Source organism: Quercus suber, unplaced genomic scaffold, assembly GCF_002906115.3.
Source record: "Quercus suber isolate HL8 unplaced genomic scaffold, Cork oak 2.0 scaffold_1234, whole genome shotgun sequence".
Taxonomy (NCBI): Eukaryota; Viridiplantae; Streptophyta; class Magnoliopsida; order Fagales; family Fagaceae; genus Quercus; species Quercus suber.
In genome coordinates this window covers 6405-26799 of record NW_027070629.1, presented here as the reverse complement: position 1 = coordinate 26799, position 20395 = coordinate 6405, and the positions used below count along the sequence as shown (strand labels likewise).

The window sequence follows — 20395 nt, the reverse complement described above, 5'->3', positions numbered from 1 at the left end:
AAAAACTTTTATAGTAAGATAGATATTTATATGTTAAATAGCTATCCTAACTTTCTGTGTGATCAAAATTTTTATACGAATGAGATTAACTTTTTATAACATAATTATCAAAATTCTTAAAATTAATGTCTATTATGATTAATGTCAATCTCTATGTACTTTAAAAATCAAATGATTTATATTTTTGTTTTGTGATATAAATAAAATCTAGAATTGACCTTAATCACTATTCTTGTTTTACGGCAAGCACGTGCCTTGCACGTGCTGCCCTAATTAGTAATTATAAAAATCCTAAACCCCACCTCTTTTAAAATAAAACACTTATGCTCCTTTTTTCTTTTTCTTTTTTCTTTTTTCATTATGATAATTAAAGAGTCAAATATATATATATATATATATATATATTTTTTTTTTTTTAATTTCTAAGCTATAAACAACAATTCTAATTAAAGTATCAAACAAACTAATTTAAACTTCCTTCTCAAAAAAAGAAAAAAAAAAACTAATTTAAACTTTCTAAATATTTACACTAATCTAGCATTTTATGGGAAGTGATTATGTTTATGGCATCGCCACATCAATACTTTTCATACAAGCGAAAGACAAAATCATGATAGAAGTTTTTTTTTTTTTTTTTTTTTTTTTTTTTTTTTTTTTTTTTTTTTTTTTTTTTTTTTCTTATTNTGTGATATAAATAAAATCTAGAATTGACCTTAATCACTATTCTTGTTTTACGGCAAGCACGTGCCTTGCACGTGCTGCCCTAATTAGTAATTATAAAAATCCTAAACCCCACCTCTTTTAAAATAAAACACTTATGCTCCTTTTTTCTTTTTCTTTTTTCTTTTTTCATTATGATAATTAAAGAGTAAAATATATATATATATATATATATATATTTTTTTTTTTTTAATTTCTAAGCTATAAACAACAATTCTAATTAAAGTATCAAACAAACTAATTTAAACTTCCTTCTCAAAAAAAGAAAAAAAAAAACTAATTTAAACTTTCTAAATATTTACACTAATCTAGCATTTTATGGGAAGTGATTATGTTTATGGCATCGCCACATCAATACTTTTCATACAAGCGAAAGACAAAATCATGATAGAAGTTTTTTTTTTTTTTTTTTTTTTTTTTTTTTTTTTTTTTTTTTTTTTGAGAATCATGATAGAAGATATTTGATTTTACAAAGAATGAATAAGTAGCAATAATATTTTCCATACAAGTGAAGGTCAAATTCATGTTATAATCCCAAACAAAAATTCAATTAAGCAAAAGATATCTATGTAATTAGTAGGACATAAATTTAAGGATTTTTTTTTTTTGGTTAATTAATTTATTAGAAGAAGAAGTACATCCATTAAACTTTCCCATAACATTTGACTCTACTCTTTAATTTTTGAATTATAGTCTTAATAAGATAATAAATGTTGGCTTTGTACTCTTTAAAAAAAAAAATTCGGTCACTACTTTTTTGCTGCACATTTATGCATATATAGAGGCTAAAAAAATGTAATATAAACAATATTTAAGATAAATGCTATGTTTACAGTACTTTCATAACAAATTTTAAATAATAAGTTGTTATCGGTTATTACTGGCGCCAAAAATGTAATTTAAATAGTGAATTCAAATTTAAACCAATAACAAATTACCACTTTGGATTTGTTGTGAAAATATTGTGAATGTGAGACTTTCCAATATTTAATGATGTTTTAAATGTTATTAATTAATTTTATTTCTCTTTGATTTGACTATCAAATTAGATGGATAATAAATAGTTCACAACAATAACATATAGTTTAATCATGGTTACAAATTGTCATATAATTTGCAACATATTAAAGGAATTAATAAATAATTGATGATAACATCTTTTATGGGAAGAGGTTTTTTTTTTTTTTTAAGATTTTTGGTTTCGGTGTAAAAGAGGGGAAAATGATTTATTTTTTATTAAAAAAAAAAACTAAAACTAAAACAAAAATAAGGGTTAGGTTGGGTAATGCCCATACACAATTCAAACAGATGTTGGTGTAAGTTGCACATTGCTTTGAACATCAAGTTTTTGAATTTTTGTACAATCACCATCTTCTTCAATTGATAAGTTGTTGCTACATTCATTTGAAGTATCACTGATGTAAACCTGGCAATAGAATAGATTGAGGAATGTATTAGAACATATACATCTTAAATATTATATTTGTAATTTTGCTAAATTAAAGAATACTTACTTCTGTCATTTTATCAAGCTGAATTGTTTTGTCAGTTTCTTGAAAAGAGTCAAAAAGTTTCTTGACGGTGTAGAATTCCCATCCATAGTTCAGATTATAGTCATTTAGTTGTATTTGGAAAACAAATTGTTTTCCTTTTAGATTTTCTATTTGCACAGGAAGGATGGCTTCATCGGGCTCCTAATAAAAGTAAAATTTTTTAAATTGTACACTCAAGAAAAGTTTAGTAAATATTAAATACTAATTTTATCTTCCACATTCTCACCTCTAAAGATTTGTTCAAAAGGTCCGTTGTAGATTCCTATCCCTAGTTGAAAGTTTATTGATCTCTGATCACTATTAATATTGAGTAAGTTTCCAAGAAAAGGTGGAGGTTCTTTCAATAAAGGGAGTTGAACTCTTCCTTCAGAAGAGCACAAACTAAACTTCGGTTTTGCAGGCGTTTTTGACTTTACAGTTCTCTCTTCATACCAAAGTTGAGCTCCACAACGTTCACATACTATTGTTGGAGGTCCTAAATCCAATGGTTCTATAAATTTTCCTATGACAACAAAAACAAAAATTCACTTTTTCTTCCTAATTTTAGAACCTTTTTGGGAGAACTAAAAAATGTAGCACTTACGTTGTTTTCTGCTTTCATCATTAATGCTATATTGTCTACGTCGAATACTCCTTTGAAATGGCTCGTCATCTCTTGTTCTTGTTTGGCCTAGGTTACATACTAATTATTAGGTTACATACTAATAATGAGTTTTTTAAAGAAAAATATTTTTTAAATATCTCAATATCGTACCCCTTCTATTTCTCTTTTCAGATAAAATTAATCTTCGTCTCAATCTTGCATATTTAGCAGACTCCATGCTTAGGGAATAAACTAAAAGCAAAGCATTCACAAAATTTAAATTCATATATATAACTATATAGCAAAAACATATATTACAAATTAACAGTTAGATGTTATAAAAAGGGGAAAAATTGAAAAAAAAATATAGCATTCACATACTAACTTCAGAATTTTAAAAAATAAATAAATAATTATTTGATAAAATACCAATTGTACATAGAAGTTATTAAAACGATTGAAATCTTGAGAGACTGGTAAATACCTGACTTTCCTCGTCTTGTAGTTGTATTACCAAATAAGCCAGATATCAAAATGCTAAATCCCTATCTGCAAAACAGTAAGAATCCAATTTTCAGCCAAGAATCATTAATAGAAGAGAAATAGTGCAAACTTAGTTGTCCATAATCAACAAATACATGCAATTACTGATATTTGATTTATAATCAAATACGCGTCAAATGACACTTGCTTCTCAGACCAAAGATAGAAAAACAAACTTAATCCAATATACTACCACCCCACTACACTGTACACATATATACACCAACTTCTTCATCACATTGCACCATATTGAAAGGCCATTATTAAGAAAAAGAATCCAAATTTTATAATGTACACATATATACAACAACTTCTTCATAACATTGCACCATATTGAAAGACCATTATTAGGAAAAAGAATCCAAATTTGTGAACAGAACACTACAATATACTATGATATTAAAACTCCAAGCATAAAAGCAGATTTAAAAAAGCAACCATATATTTGCTATAACTATTAAACATATATAAGGAAAATATAAATTATTATAAGAAACATTACACACAAATCTTTGCACTGAAATAGACATTAAACATGTAATATGATTTTAGCTAATACGAAGTTCGCGGATGAAAGTTGTGTGAGATGTTTATAGATTGAAAGAAAAGAAGAAGAAAGTTGATGGTAAATTTTGAATAGAATAGAACTTCTATAAACTTATCATTAGCTCACACAGTAGAGAGCACATAATTATATTCCTGACCAAATACTTGCACAAACTCCAACTATAAATCTTACAAACCTCAAAATTCATGAATATATTCTAACATAAAAATTGATAACTAAATATTTTTGTTTAAAAGATTTTTTGTTTTAAATTCAATACTTACAACGGAGGAAGGAGGATGTTCTGACATAAAAAGCAAACAAAAACCTACCCTTTAACCTACAGAAACTTATTAACACAAAAAGGAATCATAAACATGCACATATTTTTGAAATCAAACTAAAGAATTAAAAAACATAGAATTAGACAAACTCATATGAAAAAAAAAAAAAAAAAAACACATACCAAGTTCTTTGTAGCTGTAGATTTAGATTCTAATATTTGTAAAACACCACCTTTGGCAGGTTTAGATTTTGATGGTTGTAGAGCAACTTTAATTATCTACAAAATCAAAAGGAAAACAAAACAGAAAAACATGAAAAACCATCAAACAAATGAAAAGAGGAGTTATTAATAACATATTTCATAATTTAAATCAAAATTCAAATCTATAGAGACGCGTAATAAAAAAATCATAACCAAATACTTTCACAAAACTGAGCCAACAAAGAGTGACAATCCACTCAATACCACTAAGATAATTACATTCACTTCAAAAAATATTGTACAAACCCTCAATAAGATAATTACATTCACTTCAATGGACAGTATATCAAACAAAAGCAATTTTGACTGCCACCTAATTTGATATGGCACATATTTTTCAGTTACAATAATCTATAGTCCACACTACCACATCTGTCACCCACGAATTCACATACTAAAATAATAACCTAATCTTTAAAACCTCAATAGTTCTTTTTTTTTTTTTCTCGGAAATAGATTGATCATAGTTGATTTCTTTACATTTTAACAATTATGCATAAAAGCTAAGAAATTCAAACTGATATAACTACACTAAAATTTGAAACAGTCAAAACATAAACCTTTCAGTTACAATAATCTATAGTCCACACTACCACATCTGTCATCCACGGACTCATAAAATCTAATGACTTGAAAGCACAAACTCAATTACAGATACAAAAGAAACACAGCTAAAACAATACATATTAAAATAACTACACTAAAATTTGAGTTTCATGAGTTCTTTACAATTCAAATTGAGAGAACACTAATACCATACCTTAACCCTAATTCGAATGGAGGCAAAGAACGAAGAGAACTAATAAGAATTGAACTATTTATAAGATAATAGTTAGAGTCCTAATACTGATAGAGTTCGGATTCAAAAAAATAAATAATATTAGAGTTCTAATTAAATTTGTTTATTAGTTACCTTTGGACCGGTCTTGACGGGCTGGGTTGGGTGTTGATGGGCCATGGTCTAGATGAGACCCACGGCAAATGGGGCGCCAGTTCTGTTCTGAGGAAGAGTGGAAACTGAGCGAGGTGGATATGGGCAAATTGGTGATCGGTGGTCTGAGGAACTTGATATCCGAAATCGGTGGTCTGAGGAACTTGATATCGGTGGTCTGAGGAACATCGATGGTCTAAAGAAGGTGTCTGTTGGGTCTTTAGATGCGATGGTGGGTATGGTGGGTACCATTGTGAAAGGGAAAGGCAGAGAGGATTGGGATGCCGTGGTCGGTGGTCTAAAGAAGGTTTCTGTTGGGTATTTAGATGCGATGGTGGGTATGGTCGGTACCATTGTGAAAGGGAAAGGCAGAGAGGATCGGGAAAGGCAGAGGCATCGTGAAAAGCATCGTGGAATGAACAGATGGTTTATTGAGTTTTTTGGGTTTATTACATTTTTTTTGCTGTTTTTTTTTTTAATCGTGAAATGAACAGATGGTTTATTGCGTTTTTTTGGTTTATTACATTTTTTTTTGCTGGTTTTATTTTTTTAATATTGTGTTTTATTTTTTTAATATTATGCTGATGTGGAAAATTGTGGAAGCTTCAAAAGCTTCGGTTTTTTTATATATATATATATATATAGATAATAATAATAATCATAATAAACCTTTAGGTCTCATTCTCCTTAATTAAATTGTGGTTCAAAGCCTGTCCAAGGTTAATTTTTATCCAAATTTTGGCTCATCAAAGCAACATGAAAACTGTGGTAACATATTAAAAAATATTTCTAATGCACTCCAAGGAAAAATAAAGACCATTTTATGAAATAAAGCATATTTTTCTTGGTAAGCTCCCATTCGGCGATTTTCATATTTCCACAATAATTCACTTAACTAAAACTTGGTTTTTCACTTTATTCGTTTGTTTTGAAGTATAATATTTATAAAGGTAAAATATTCTACATGTAAAACATTTTCAAAAAAATATTTCCAGATGTTTGGTATGACAAGTAAAACTTTTTAAGCAAACCACCAAAATCAGTGGCTGAGCCACCAAAGCAGCTATTGTCAGAGGTCCAATGACTAGACCACCTGCACCTACAGTCGAAAAAGTGGCTCTAGCAACCAGACTGCCAGTAAGCGTAGCTGAAGTGGTGTATTTGGTGACCAAATTGCTAGTACCAGTGGCCAAAACAACGACTTTGGTTATTGTACCTCTGGCACTCGTCGTCGAAATGGTGTCCCCAGTAACTAGACTATGAGCACCAGTAGTCGGAGCAAAGGCTCCAACCACAGGACCCTTGTATTGGTCATTGAAACGAATACTCCGATGACCGAACCACTGGCACTAATCGTTGAAGTGGAGGCTCTAGCCACCAAAGTGTCAACATTGGCTGCTTAGCCCACCGAACCAATGACTTTGCCACCAAATGGGGTGAGGGGAAGCCAATGTGTGTTTTTGTAAAATGTTTTACCAAATTTTTAAAGGTAAAATGTTTTCAAATCTTTTATAAAGAATTTTACAGTCAACGGAAAATATTTTACAAGTTTGACCACATTTTACATGCAAACAAACACCAACTGAAAGTGGGAAAACATTTTCCGAAAAATATTTAACTTCAAAACAAATGAAGCGTTACAAATTGAAAGAAATTTTGCAATACTTAATGGGAGGCTAAAATAAATTCAAGGAACCCTCAAATTCAAAAGTCAAATTCCCAACAAAATTTGAGGCCATAAAAAATACACTCCCTAAAAGGCATTTGGGGAGGCAAGTGTGTTTCTCAAACGAAAACTCCAGCGTCCACACATAGTGGGAAGGTTCTGATTCTTCTGAAGAAAAAATGAAGTGCTAACCAAAGCAAAATGTTCAAGAAAATAGAGAAAAGTGTTTGCCAATCTAATATAGGGGCCGTTTGGTAATATTGTTCTAATAACATTGTTTGTATTTTTTTGAAAATACATGTGCGTGAAAATGTGTGTGAAAATGCATGTAATGTTGTTTAAAAACTAAAATTATGTGTTTAAACACATGTACCAAACAGCCCCTATGTATAAGGGAATCTATAAGGGAGGTCTGTTTGAGGAAATTCCTTCTCTCCATCTTGTTTGTATGCATAAAGACTAATTCTTTGCTTCTTCTTTCTTTTCTTTTTTTTGCGCCAATTCTTTTTTAACAGTATACAATTTTACTAATTTAATGGCTCTCCTTTCCAAACTCATCATGACTGTTTGATGAAGTTCTTTCTCGCCGCCTTGGTCACAATTTAATGGTCATGAAATTCAGATGCACCCTGTCACATCAAAGACTCGATGGAGTCCTCCTGGAAGATTGGTTTGGGTTCTCCGATTACGAAATCTCAGATGCAAACAACAAAATGGTACCATTAAGAGAACTGTTTATTGTCATAATCATGGCTTTCTTTAGCCACTGAACAAAAGCCTTTGCTCCAATAAGTGAAAACATGAGTATTGGGTAGTGTAGCGTCAACAAAGATAAAAATCGTGGTCTTTTACCTAAATTGAGTGCATTAATGCTCTTGATAAGCTTTCTCCCATGTATTTGCACTTATGGAGTGAAGGGCCCCATTTTGATGTACGAGTGCCAGTGAAGGTGTTGGATCCCCTTTCTTAGGGCAAAGAAAATTCGAGTGCCTGACAAAAGACGGCCGTGCGGTATCTAGCTATGTTATTGAACAGGGTGGCAATATTTATGGATGATTGAAAATAAAAGTAAAAAATGTTAAGAGGACGACAACAACAATAAAAAGAGAATGTAAAAATGTAAAATTTATTTTTTAAATTTCACTACTTTTCATTTCAATTTTCTATGTTTGTATTTGTTTATTTCATAATTCTAAATTTCAAAACTTTGTTAACTTGCCACCAATTGTTGCAGTTAAGACCCTCTAAAATGACATTGTTTGGGCCTTAATTTAATATTTAATTATTATTTAATTATTTAATTCTTAATTTAAAGAAAGCCAGAAATTTAAAATTAAAAAAAAAAAAAAAAAATCCCAAACGGTGTGGTCCCCTCCCCCGTATCAACTGAACACAAACTAAATAGCCAAGTTGAATCTTCTATTAAATTGGAGTTTTCTGGATTGGGTTGAGTTGATAGACTTTATTGTTGTTATTGGATTGATTATTTGAAGATAGCTTAATAACATAATGAAGCAAAGTCGTAAAGAACCAATCGATGACTTAGAGGCATATGACATGGAGAGGCAACCCTTGAGAGACACTCCTCTCAGGGAACGTCTTGTCTACCGGACCCATTATCAAGGAATGGTGAGACGGAAAGCTTAAATATTTGATGGATATAGGAACTTCTATATAAGAAATGGGATCTGGCAAAAGTAGAGGCAATGAGTTTTGTTCGTACCATGTGGAACTCCCAAAAGGAAATGGGAAACTTTCATAATCTGCTCGATACCTCATTAATTAGTATTCTTTGTACATCTTTGAAACTCCCAATACATTCTTTCACTTTTCAACTTGGCTATTTGGTCTGTGTTCGCTAATATGGGGGACATCGTTTGCGATTTTGGTTTTTTTTTTTTTTTTTTTTTTTTTTTTTTTTTTTTTTTTTTTTTTTTTTTTCACATGCTTATACCCTAATTCTGCTGCCTTTTCTACTGCAAGTCTGCAAGCCTAGCGATTTTTGCTTTGGGTACAAGGGGTCTTGATTTTGTGTTAGCCTTTGTTTCATAGTACTTTCTTACATTCTCGTAGTTCCGTGTGTGTGTCTATATATATATATATATATATTTTTTTTTTTTTTGGGTATAAATAATCATATATTAATAGAAGACAAGAATACAATTGCTCAAGAGAGAGTGAGACCAACCCATATCATTCTTTAGAGAGAACCCACGAAAGTGGAGGAGGCTTTTTCAGAAAGTAGAAGAGATGGGGGGTGGATCCGCACAAGAACAACAATGATCAGCCTAGGCTGCCAAATTATGGTTCATCAAGTTGGACACTTTACTCTCTAGGGGTATAACAAAAATCCCACACGCTACCAAGTTGTTAATGTCCCTAACTATATTTTCAACTTCCAAATCAATGTTTGTACTTTGTAGGAGCTCACATAATTGCTGAAATTGAGTTTGGGAATCACCCTAGAATTAATGACAAACAGTAAATTTGAGCAACAGGATCTTGCGTAAGTTCAGCTTTTGTTTCATACAACATGCTAGCTGCTCACCACATCCCTTGTTGTCCACTCGTGTGCCCAGAGGAGTGGGTTTCCCTCCTATTTAAACCTTCAAAATCCTTTTAAGTTTTAGTTAATTAGATGTACAACATGCAAAATTTATTTAATTTTATGTACTTTACATGAATTTTTAATAATACAATTAGATTTCTTTTTATTTTTTTATGTCACATAGCTCACATCAGACTAAATATTCGCAAGAAAGGATTTAAATGAGAGGGGANTCAAGTTGGACACTTTACTCTCTAGGGTTATAACAAAAATCCCACACGCTACCAAGTTGTTAATGTCCCTAACTATATTTTCAACTTCCAAATCAATGTTTGTACTTTGTAGGAGCTCACATAATTGCTGAAATTGAGTTTTGGGAATCACCCTAGAATTAATGACAAACAGTAAATTTGAGCAACAGGATCTTGCGTAAGTTCAGCTTTTGTTTCATACAACATGCTAGCTGCTCACCACATCCCTTGTTGTCCACTCGTGTGCCCAGAGGAGTGGGTTTCCCTCCTATTTAAACCTTCAAAATCCTTTTAAGTTTTAGTTAATTAGATGTACAACATGCAAAATTTATTTAATTTTATGTACTTTACATGAATTTTTAATAATACAATTAGATTTCTTTTTATTTTTTTATGTCACATAGCTCACATCAGACTAAATATTCGCAAGAAAGGATTTAAATGAGAGGGGGAGCCCCTTCTAGTCATTCAAACACAAAGTTGCCATAAATTTATTAAAAACCATTTTGCAAAAATTCCCTTGTACATTACAAAAAATGTGAGCTATAGCCGCATTTTTTTTAGCCACATTTACAAAAAACGTGACTATAGCTAACCTATACCCGCATTTGTAAGTATTTTTAGTCGCGTTTGTAAGTCTATAGTCACAGCTAATGTACACTCTATAGCCACGTTTTTACAAATGCGGCTATAAGTCCAACCTATAGACCTGTCGGATCTATAGTTATGGTGTATAGGCCACGTCTAAAAATGCGGCTATAGAAAATGTAGCTACAGACCAAATAGACCTATAACCACATTTTTTGGAACTAAAACTCCATTTTAAAAACGCAGCTATAGTCCGCATTTTTTGTAGTGGTATTTTGAATATTTAAAACCATCTTTTTTTTTTCTTTTTTTTTTTTCTTTTTTTTTTTTTTTTTTTTTTTTGAGAGAGAGAGAGAGAGAGAGAGAAAACCATCTTATGTTGGTTACAATTATTAAAGTTATTTGTCTTGAGTGATAGTAAGTTTTTTTTTGAAGAAGAAGATAATAAGTTATATTGACCTTGTGATCTAGCCCTTTTTAATTGGGGTTATTTTTACGCATGATTGTTATTATCATATGGTACGTTATATGTTTGATAACGATACGTGAATTATAACATTTTGCTATCAATATATACATATAAATATAAATATTGCTGTGATGATAAAATAAATTATTAGTTAAAATGCATCATAATTTTTTCACAAATATATCTTATATATTTATACTTTCTTAATAAAATGTTAAAATTATCATATGACACACAATATGGTATACGATACACAAAAATAAAGGAATTTGTTTGTGATATATTTACCTTTTTACAACTATGCTCTTGTGAATATTTGGGATATTCGTGTCATTTTTAATACTTATTGAATTTTAGGATATGTGATGTTTTATTAATTATTATATTACTCAATTATTTTGTCTTCAATGTATAGGAAAAGAAATTTGAGAGGACCGTTGGTTGTCCTGAACTTGTGCTGACCCATTACGGATTTAAAGAAATGACTCGTTTAAATCTAGGTAATTTTGATCCGAACCAATTATGACCCAAACTCGGCTGGGTAGAAAAACCGAAGTCTGAAACACGACCCACTGTTCAATAAAAATGGTGATACACCATAATTCTGGTAGATCCCTTTGCACTTTATCTATACCTTTTTACGGTGCTCGGCTTTTCACTTTGGAAGTCCTCTTTGGAGTTTTGATTTATTTAAAAAATAATACACAATTCTACAAAGATTAAAGATAAACATATCCATTGTTCCATGGGTACCCAAGCATCAGTCCTAGGTTCATGGAATAGCTAATATATTGCACGGGATGCAATTCCTTATGGATGACTGAGACCAAAAGTTATAAAAGATAATTTTTCTCTTCTTTAACTATCCTATAAATCAAAAGTTAAAAGATAAAAAAACTAAGAAAAATGCTAACGGATATTTTTAGGATAATAATTAATAATTCATTTAAAGAAAGTTTTTAAAGAAAAAAAAAACAATTAATATTTTTACAGTTTTTTTTTTTTTTTTCATTTCCTATAAAAGTGTATCAAAACTTTCTTAAAATGGATTGTTAACCATTACTTTAAGGGCACCCATTAACATGGCCAAAAAACTAAAAACTAAAGTTCTTTTTTTTGGATTTGCTAAAAAAAAAATTATTTTTGGACAAAATGCAAAACTCATCTTTTAAATTTCACTACTTTTCATTTAAGTCTAAATTTGCATTTGTTTATTTCAGTTTTCTAAATTTCAAAACTCCTCAATCTAGTCCTCCATTTACCTTCCACCCATTGCTGCTAAGACCCCAAAACAATGCTGTTTTGGCCTTAATTTAATACTGTATTTAATATTTATTTTATTATTTATTTCTTAATTTTTTTAAAAAATAGAAATTATTTGCAAAGGAGACAAGTTAAATGTGATTTTTTTTTTTTTTTTTTTTCTCTACAGAAAGACCCATACTATTATCACTGGTCAATCCGACATATTATTAATGAAACTAAGATAATTTTGAATTCCTTCTCAAATTGGGTTGTAACCCCTACTTTTAGACAGGCTGATTTTGTGGTCAGATGGACTCTTTTGAATTGTTTAGAGGGAATGATTCCGATCTCTTTCTCACCAGATTTTTGCCTTAGGTTTTAGGATGAAGATGGGAGCGATTCCCTTCTTTTGTAAGCTGACTCCTCTTAAATGAATTTTGTACTTCCATATAAAAATAAAAATAAAAAACTAAAAACAAAACACTACTATGAAACAAAGGCAGGCGGCTTAGTTCATATGTACCTAACACAACTTCCACAAGGCATTTGTTGGGTGGAAGATACATGCAGCAAAATATCCCTTTTGTCAATTTCAAACTTGTTTGAAGTTGAATTGGCCAACTGACTTTACCCTCAACATTAACATTTAACAGGTCTATAAATAGGTCACGTACCCCAACCAATTTGCAAAACATCTCCTTCCATACCTTTTTTATTGCTTACCTTCATCAACCTTTTAACATTAATTCTAAATGTCTCGTTTAAGCTTTATGTTGTTCATCATCCTCTTTGCTTTTGTTTGCCATGTGCCATCCTCAGATGCAAGGAACATTTTGCGTGTATCCATGCAAAAGGTGCCCACTTTGGAGGATGGTCTATTTTCAAGAGCTCTTCCAAAGAGCCCTAGCCCACTTTCTTCATCAGATGAAAAAGGTCATGCAATGGCTTTCAATGAAAGGAGTTTTGCTCATCTTGCAAAGATGGATCGTATTATGCGGTCATCAAATCCGAGTCCTGGAGTTGGCCACTACTAGAGACCTTTCGTCTCCAATTGTCCCCGTTTATCTTGGAGAATTCTAGTCATATACATAATGAGCTGATTTAGTATGTATAATTGTTCTTGGTGTTCCAAATATGGAAAGCTGTCCTTTCTCTTTTATTTGGTAATAATATTGGAATAATTTTCTAAATTGAAAGTCTCAATTTGCCCAAGTTGATGCTGACCAATGAATTCCACAAAAACACTCTTATAAACATAGTTGTCAGATTGTACAATATGCAATACATATCATACGATATATACTGTATCATGTATAAAAAGTTTTGTATCATGTTGGTATATAGTAAGTGCTCATAAATCATATAATACAATGTGCACATTAAATCGTAAAATCGTACGTATCGTATGATACATAGACAAATGCTTTAAAATGATAGTTTAAATTTGTACTTTTATTTTAACCTAACAAGTTGTTAGTCTTGTTTTTAATACAAAATTATTAGGTTACTTAATTTAGCCTAATAAAATAATATATTTATAATTTTTTTCCCTTCTTTTTCTCCAACAAAATTTGGACTATATAGTACACACTTACACTTTACTTTAACATACGAATTTATTTTCTATATTATGAATAAAATATTAATTGATAATATAATTATTTTTTATTTTTGTCATTATTGTTATAAGTCCAAGAAACTAGAATTCCAAGAATTTTTTTTTTGTTTAAATTATTAAAATAAAAAGAACAAGAAGAGATAATAAATTTTAATGATAATGAAGAAAATTTTAATGAAGAAATAAGTTAGCAAAATGATAAACATAATGATAGCATTGACCTTCTTTTTATGAGAAACTAATGATAGCATTGACTTAGACGAGGTTGATTAGGTAATATGATGAAAATGATGAAAATAAATTTTTATTTTTGGGTCATTTTTAATATATTATCACTTTTGAATTTAAGCAATTGGAATGTGTATGTTATAAACACATGCTAATTTGATTTATTTAGTTAGCTTGTTAAATATTACATAAATGATGAATAAATTAGTCATTAGTTGAATATATTTAAAATTTATAATGAATATACCTGTAGGGTCAAGATTTGTAGCCCAAGCCCAAAAGATATGGGATGTAAGTTCAACAAGCCCAATACAATGAATTTGTAGAGAGTGGGTGAAAGAACTGGGTTGTTTGTGAATTAGGCAATGATTAATAAAGATTTAAAAGATGAACAAGTACAAAAACACACTTGAAACTTGGGTAAACTGATGTCCGAGGAGATGAATTATTGTTTTAAGAACAAATACAATTCTTAGAACTACAGTAAATCTTCATTCTTTCTCCTTCTCTCCTTTTTCTGATCCCCCTTTGATGAGAGGTCTCTTACAATTATATAGTTTTCTTTCAGACAATTTCGATCATACATTTGTTCTTCATCTAAGCATTCACTTTTGTATATGTCCCATCAAGTATCTTCTTTGGTTCTCCATGAGTGGTGACAGCTGAGATTGCACTATTCAGGGGTCACCCAAATCGCCCAAGTATGTACTTGACCGATATTCCTCATATCCGAGAAGGATACACTCCTTGGACTATATTCCCCTATCCTTTCCTTATGTGACTCTCCCCTCCGTGGCCTTCCCCAATCATTTTCTCCTCCTCGGACGTATCCACATCTTCAAATAGGGCCTAAGGCCCAATAAATGAATTTGGGCTTTTATCCCCACAATAACTCCTCCAAATTTTAATTTTTCCCTCGCATCCGAGGAGAAAAAATGGGATTTTGATCTGCAACAGAAATAGAGGCAAAAAATGCCAAGATGTATGAGTTTACACGTGTGGGAGCATAGATTAAGGCGCTTCATCATTGCTGCTGATGTTTCGATATTTACGAAGCGTTATTAATTGCTCCAGGCGGCGCTATGTCTTTGGCATCTAATGGTGAACCATTGATCCAATGAATGACATTTTTCCTCAGGATTTGGGCAGGATAACTCCCACTCGTTTTCTGGCCCCTATATAAAGCCTCAAAGGAGATCATTTCTTCTTTACTTTACAATTTCTCAGACTTTCTAGCGAACTCAAGCATTCAAACTCACAAAACTCATCTTCCAACTCAAGCAATTTCTTAGTCTTATTTCTTCGAGAATCTTTAAGAATCCTTCTGAGGATTTCTAGGATCATTCTCTAAATCAGTTCGTGTATGTTTCACCATCTTCGAACCCTTCGTTCTCTCTTCGGCCTTCAAATTTTCATTTCCTAGTTATCGCTTTTACTGTTTCTTCTTTCTACTTATCCGAAATGGGTAGATTTAAGTATTTAGTGGATAGTCCTACCCAGATAGAAATATTTAAAGAAACATATCAAATACCACAGGACGTGAACTTGTGGTGTTGTCCTCCAGAAGGACTACTAACAGACCGAAGGGTGGGGGAAGTCATAATCCCTGTCATAGCTTTTATAGAAGGGGGAATGACTCTTCCTATGGGTTCCATTACCAGAGATTACCTTCGTAATCATAGGATTAGTCCTGAGCAATGCACACCTAATGTCTTTAGGATCCTAGGAGCAGTTGATGCTTTAAATCGACATTTAGGCTTGGGCCTCACCTAGCTTGATGTAGTCCACACATACGAGTGTCATAGACAAAAAGGGCGGGATTTTACCTTAAATCCCGATCCGACATCGTTAGGCTTATCTCCTGTCTTCCCAAGTCTAACAAGGGGATGAAAGACAACTATCTGATCATCTCGAGAGTGTGGCATGACGGTCTTCATTGCCTAACCCAACCAGGAGAGCCAGGTGGGATATCCCAGACCTAAGTTCCCTAGTAGTAGATTTAGAATTTTCATCACTAGCGTTTTCTTTCTTTTCTTTGTATTAGTATTTTACCTTAAGTTTCTGATTATGCCTAATTCTGTTATGGTGTTAACCGATAAAATGCACGTAGCTCCTCGGCTCAGCCTAACTAACATTGTTGCGCTCAATTATCTACTAAGATCAGAGATTTTTGTAAGTGAAGACAGGCAACTTCAGGCCGTCTATCTTATTCTCAATTTCAAGCCTTTGTCAGACACATTTCAACTGGTCGACAACGCGATAAGGCAGGGAGACCATCGGATAAACCGGATAGACGTATCTTGGCCAAATTTTTTGTCTCCATTAGACCTTTCCCCTGTACCACATCTGGTTTCGCAGGGTGTACCACTGTTCGTCCCTCTAGTTCAACAGATTCCTCTCGAATCCGCCGCAGAAGGGGAAAGAGTTGCTTCCTCGACCTCATCTCTAGAGAAACAGATTGACCAGTTTCGTTTCGAAGGAGAGGCATCCAGGGAAGTACAGGTGATTCCTCTTTCGGACGCTGAGAAAGAGGCTGATAGGCATTCTAGCATCCACGTTCCTATTTTAATAACTTTCCTTCCAAACAACTCATCAAAAGAGGAAGAGGAGATGGCTTTGAGCTTAAAAGATCTTATGAAGACAAGGAATAAAGCACCTGTGCCTAAAGAAGCCACCAAGTCCCAGCTCGCTGTTAATCTTCCTTTACCCCTTCCTCAGCTCCCTTCTGACCTCGGCTTAATGCCAAACCTCGAGTTGAAGAAGAAAAGGCCTAATGCAACTTTTGAGGAGGGTGAGATGGAACCTTCGAAAGGAAACAAACAACAGAGAGCGGCTAGGGACAACGGAGCAAAATGGCTGTATCTGTTGAGAGCCGAGAAGACCCTCTTATTACTAATGTACGCCGAGGACCGCACATCTGGTCTCCTAAGCTAGAGCTAGATGGTGTCCCCCTCCCCTAGGACACTTCGGTCAAGAATTACCAAGGAGGGCAGGCTGGTCTTATCGCTGAAGCCTTAGAGCAACCACTTCTTTTACTAAAAGATATAGAGGCCTACAGGCGCTTCAACCAGCATGAGCTCTTCCTATCCCTAAAGAGGGACTTGGCCATGGTAGGTGATTCGATCTGCTTCTCTAAGTAAATCGTTGGTCATTTCTATTCATCCCTTTTCTTTGTCTTCTATTAATTAATAATTTTTTTTATTCTATTATGCAAATTACCCAACAAGTTTATGTGCCTGAAGATGGAATAAAGATGCCCGCAATGAAGCCAAAGCGAAGGCCCATTGAAAAATCTCTAAGTAATCTAAAGGAAGATTATTCTAAGCTGTCCGAGCATCTAAAAGAGATGACCAAAGAAAGGAATAGCTTGATGCAAGCCTTAAGAACGCTGAAAAGCAGGCCAAAGACCAACACCATCAGTTGCATATGACTGAAATCAATCTGGAAACAAAAAGGCAATTGATGAAGGACCTTCGAGCTGAGCTTCAGAAAGCCAGGGATGCTGCCTAATTGGCCAAAGAGGCAGCCGAGGTTGAAAAGAAGGTAGCATTCAAGCTTGGGGTGGAAGAGACTCAAGTCAGGCTCACAGAGGAGTTTTCTACAGTCTGCAGGGACTAAAGTGATATAACCTGGGGTAAAGCCCTTGACGTTGCTGGGGTCCCTGCAGAATCTGACTTGAGGTAACCTGGGAGCGTCTACTACGATCTTGAAATTTGTGAACTCCTAAGTCCTGACTCCTCTCCCTCCAAACAACTCCCAGAGGCCTCGGAACAGCCTTTGGTCAGCCAAGTCCCTCCTGCCCTTCCTAAAGCCCCTAAAGAGTCTGATCAAGCTGGTGGTTGAGGCAACCAATCAGAGGATTGTGGGGGCTTTTTTTGCTATGTTGGGCTGGGCTGCCCCTTTGTAAATGTAGGCCCAAGTGTTCTGGGTTGCAGGAGTCGAAACCGGGCCAACTGGGACTCAACTTAGCCGGTTTGTGCGCGAACTATGCCTCGTCTGCTAGGTGTGTGCTTACCACAGACTGAGTTGTTCCAGAGAAAACCTTACAACAGGCAAAGCTGTTTCAGAGAAAAAAAAGCTTGCAGCAGGCAGATACAATTGATAAGACAAAATCACATATTCTGGAATGACCAGATAGTTCTTTTAATAAGAAATGACCGAACTACAATAACATTAACAATCTTTGACAAATAAATAGTAAGGGCAAATGGTAATAAAGATTTAATCGACAACTTATGTAAATAAATTCAGTTCGGTCCACAAGAGTAAGGCCAAAGAGGAAGAACGCCTCTTCTCAATGCAATTAACCTCCGAGGAAAGAAAATGGGATTCCTGCCGCAGAAGTTAATAGGTTTGAGGGAGGCGGACCTGAATGGACACTTCCCAAAATAATTATAGAAGAGAACAGGGATTCGAGAGGGAGAGAAAGGAAGGGGCCTATCGGTGCATGCCACTAACACTTGCTCTTTTTTTCTCTCTTTCTTTCTTTCTTTTCTTAGTAATTTCCAAAATGGTCGTTTTTTAGTGTTATGCTTCTCTGTTCTTCTAAGTAAGTTACAGAGTATTTTCTTTAAATTGTGTTGTATTGCTCTTGTGCCTGTTGTGTGTTCTAGCACAAGGCAGAGGCGTCCTTTTATAGTGCCTGCCGTGACCGATCTTTTACTATTCTACCCCCTAACCGTTTCTTGTCTGGTCTGGGCGCACTTGTAGACCCTTACTGCTCTATCTGTAAGTCCCTCTGTCACAGACACAGACAACGTTTTGTCTGTTAGTCCGCCGCGGCACCTTGTCCTGCTGCGGTGATGTTTCTTTCTCTCTATCCTTCATGGCATGCACCTATTAGTTCCCACTCAGCCGTGCCTCTTTTGGGTGGTATGCCATCCCAGCAGGACGTATTCCCCAAAAAAGTTTGAGCAGGAACCTCAAAACAGGCCTTCCCCTCTCACCACCTCCAAACCATGCCCTCTTACCTCTGACCCATGACCCCACCATGTCCTGTATTGGCTGGGTACAGGCTGGTGGTGCCTGGGCCTTGCGCGTGGTTTATGTCTGAAGTCTGCCTGCTGTCTATGCATCTGCCGTGTACTGGATATTTTGCTTGCATTGCCAGTCGTCCGGTCTTGGCTTTTCCCAAGCTGTTACTCTGATTTCCCACCCCATAGGGTCTGGGCTTTACCGAGTACTGGGCTTTGTGTTCTCTTCAGCCCAATTCTTTAATTGCCTTAGCTTCCCACCGTGTTACTCGACCTTTCCTGCCACGGCGATTTTTCTTCCTGTTGGGCCTCTTTTCTGGCCTACCGTTCCTTTCTTTCCCCCAGTGGCTTAAGAGAGCCTACTGGTGTTCTTACTCATGGGCTCCATTGTCCCTTTCTTTTTTCCCTTTGGGCCTGCGGCCCTTTTACTTTCCTTGGGCTTTTTCGGCCCATTTACTGAATTTGCTTTCCCATGGGCTTTTACTAACTTGATTGGGCTTCCCCGGCCCAATCTCCTCATACTCATCCTTGGGGTTCATGGGCTTGCCATCAACCCCTACTTTCTTTATTTACATTGCCTTGGGCTTGCTGCGGCCCATTCTCGCTTTTTCATACCACACATTGCCCATGGTGTCATTTCTCTCTTTCCGGGTCCTTTGGGCCCATTTGCTTCCTCAAGACCCATTTATTCATGTTATGGGCCTGTGTTCTATTCGTCCTACCGCTTGGGCCTAACAGTCTTATTCTATGCCTGCCATTCTTATTGCCTGCTTTGCTGGGTTGGGCTGGCTTTACAAAAATGACCCTCAACATTTAGCCCTCTGAACATGTGGAGCGTTCTTGCGGTTCATATGTGAATGAAGAACTTTTTTGTCTTTTTTCACTTTTTCTTTTCCTTTGCGAGCTTTTTGAAACCACAAACTCCTTCCTGCATATATATATTTTTTTCTTGCCGTGAACAGTGACAACTCTTCGAATTTCCCAAAATGGTAGTTGCTTTAAAACGTAACTGCTACCTCATTAATTTCATTCTTTTCTCAATGGCTGACCCGTCACCTCCCTTCACCCCGGCCTTAATAACTCAGGTATTTAAGAGAAGAATCCCTTCCCAACGCAGACACAAACTCCTTTTATTTCAAAACATTTTCCTTTCCTTATCATCATCTTCTTCTCGAACACCCATCCCTCTCTTGCTCCGTTCAAATCCTCACGCCATGGCACCGGTGAAAACTCCAGCTTTTTCTCGCCGTAAAGGGAAGAGCGTCGCCGTGGATCCTCTGGTGGAACAAGAAGTAGAAGAAGAGGACGTGTGCTCTGATTCGGACCGTTCCGAGGAGGAGAAAGAGCGGCGCGACCTAGACAGCGAGTGCGCCCCTCTGATTGAT

The 20395-nt window shown here is 34.4% G+C and overlaps 1 long non-coding RNA gene across 1 annotated transcript; it reads right to left on the bottom strand.

The window, feature by feature from the left end:
- Positions 1-3337: 3337 nt before the first annotated feature.
- On the bottom strand, positions 3338-6060 carry LOC136065860 (uncharacterized). Its single transcript, XR_010627475.1, has 3 exons — positions 5407-6060; positions 4413-4508; positions 3338-3405 (listed from the first exon to the last, which is right to left on the bottom strand). It is a non-coding gene; the product is annotated as an uncharacterized LOC136065860 (long non-coding RNA).
- Between the last annotated feature and the right edge of the window lie 14335 nt (positions 6061-20395).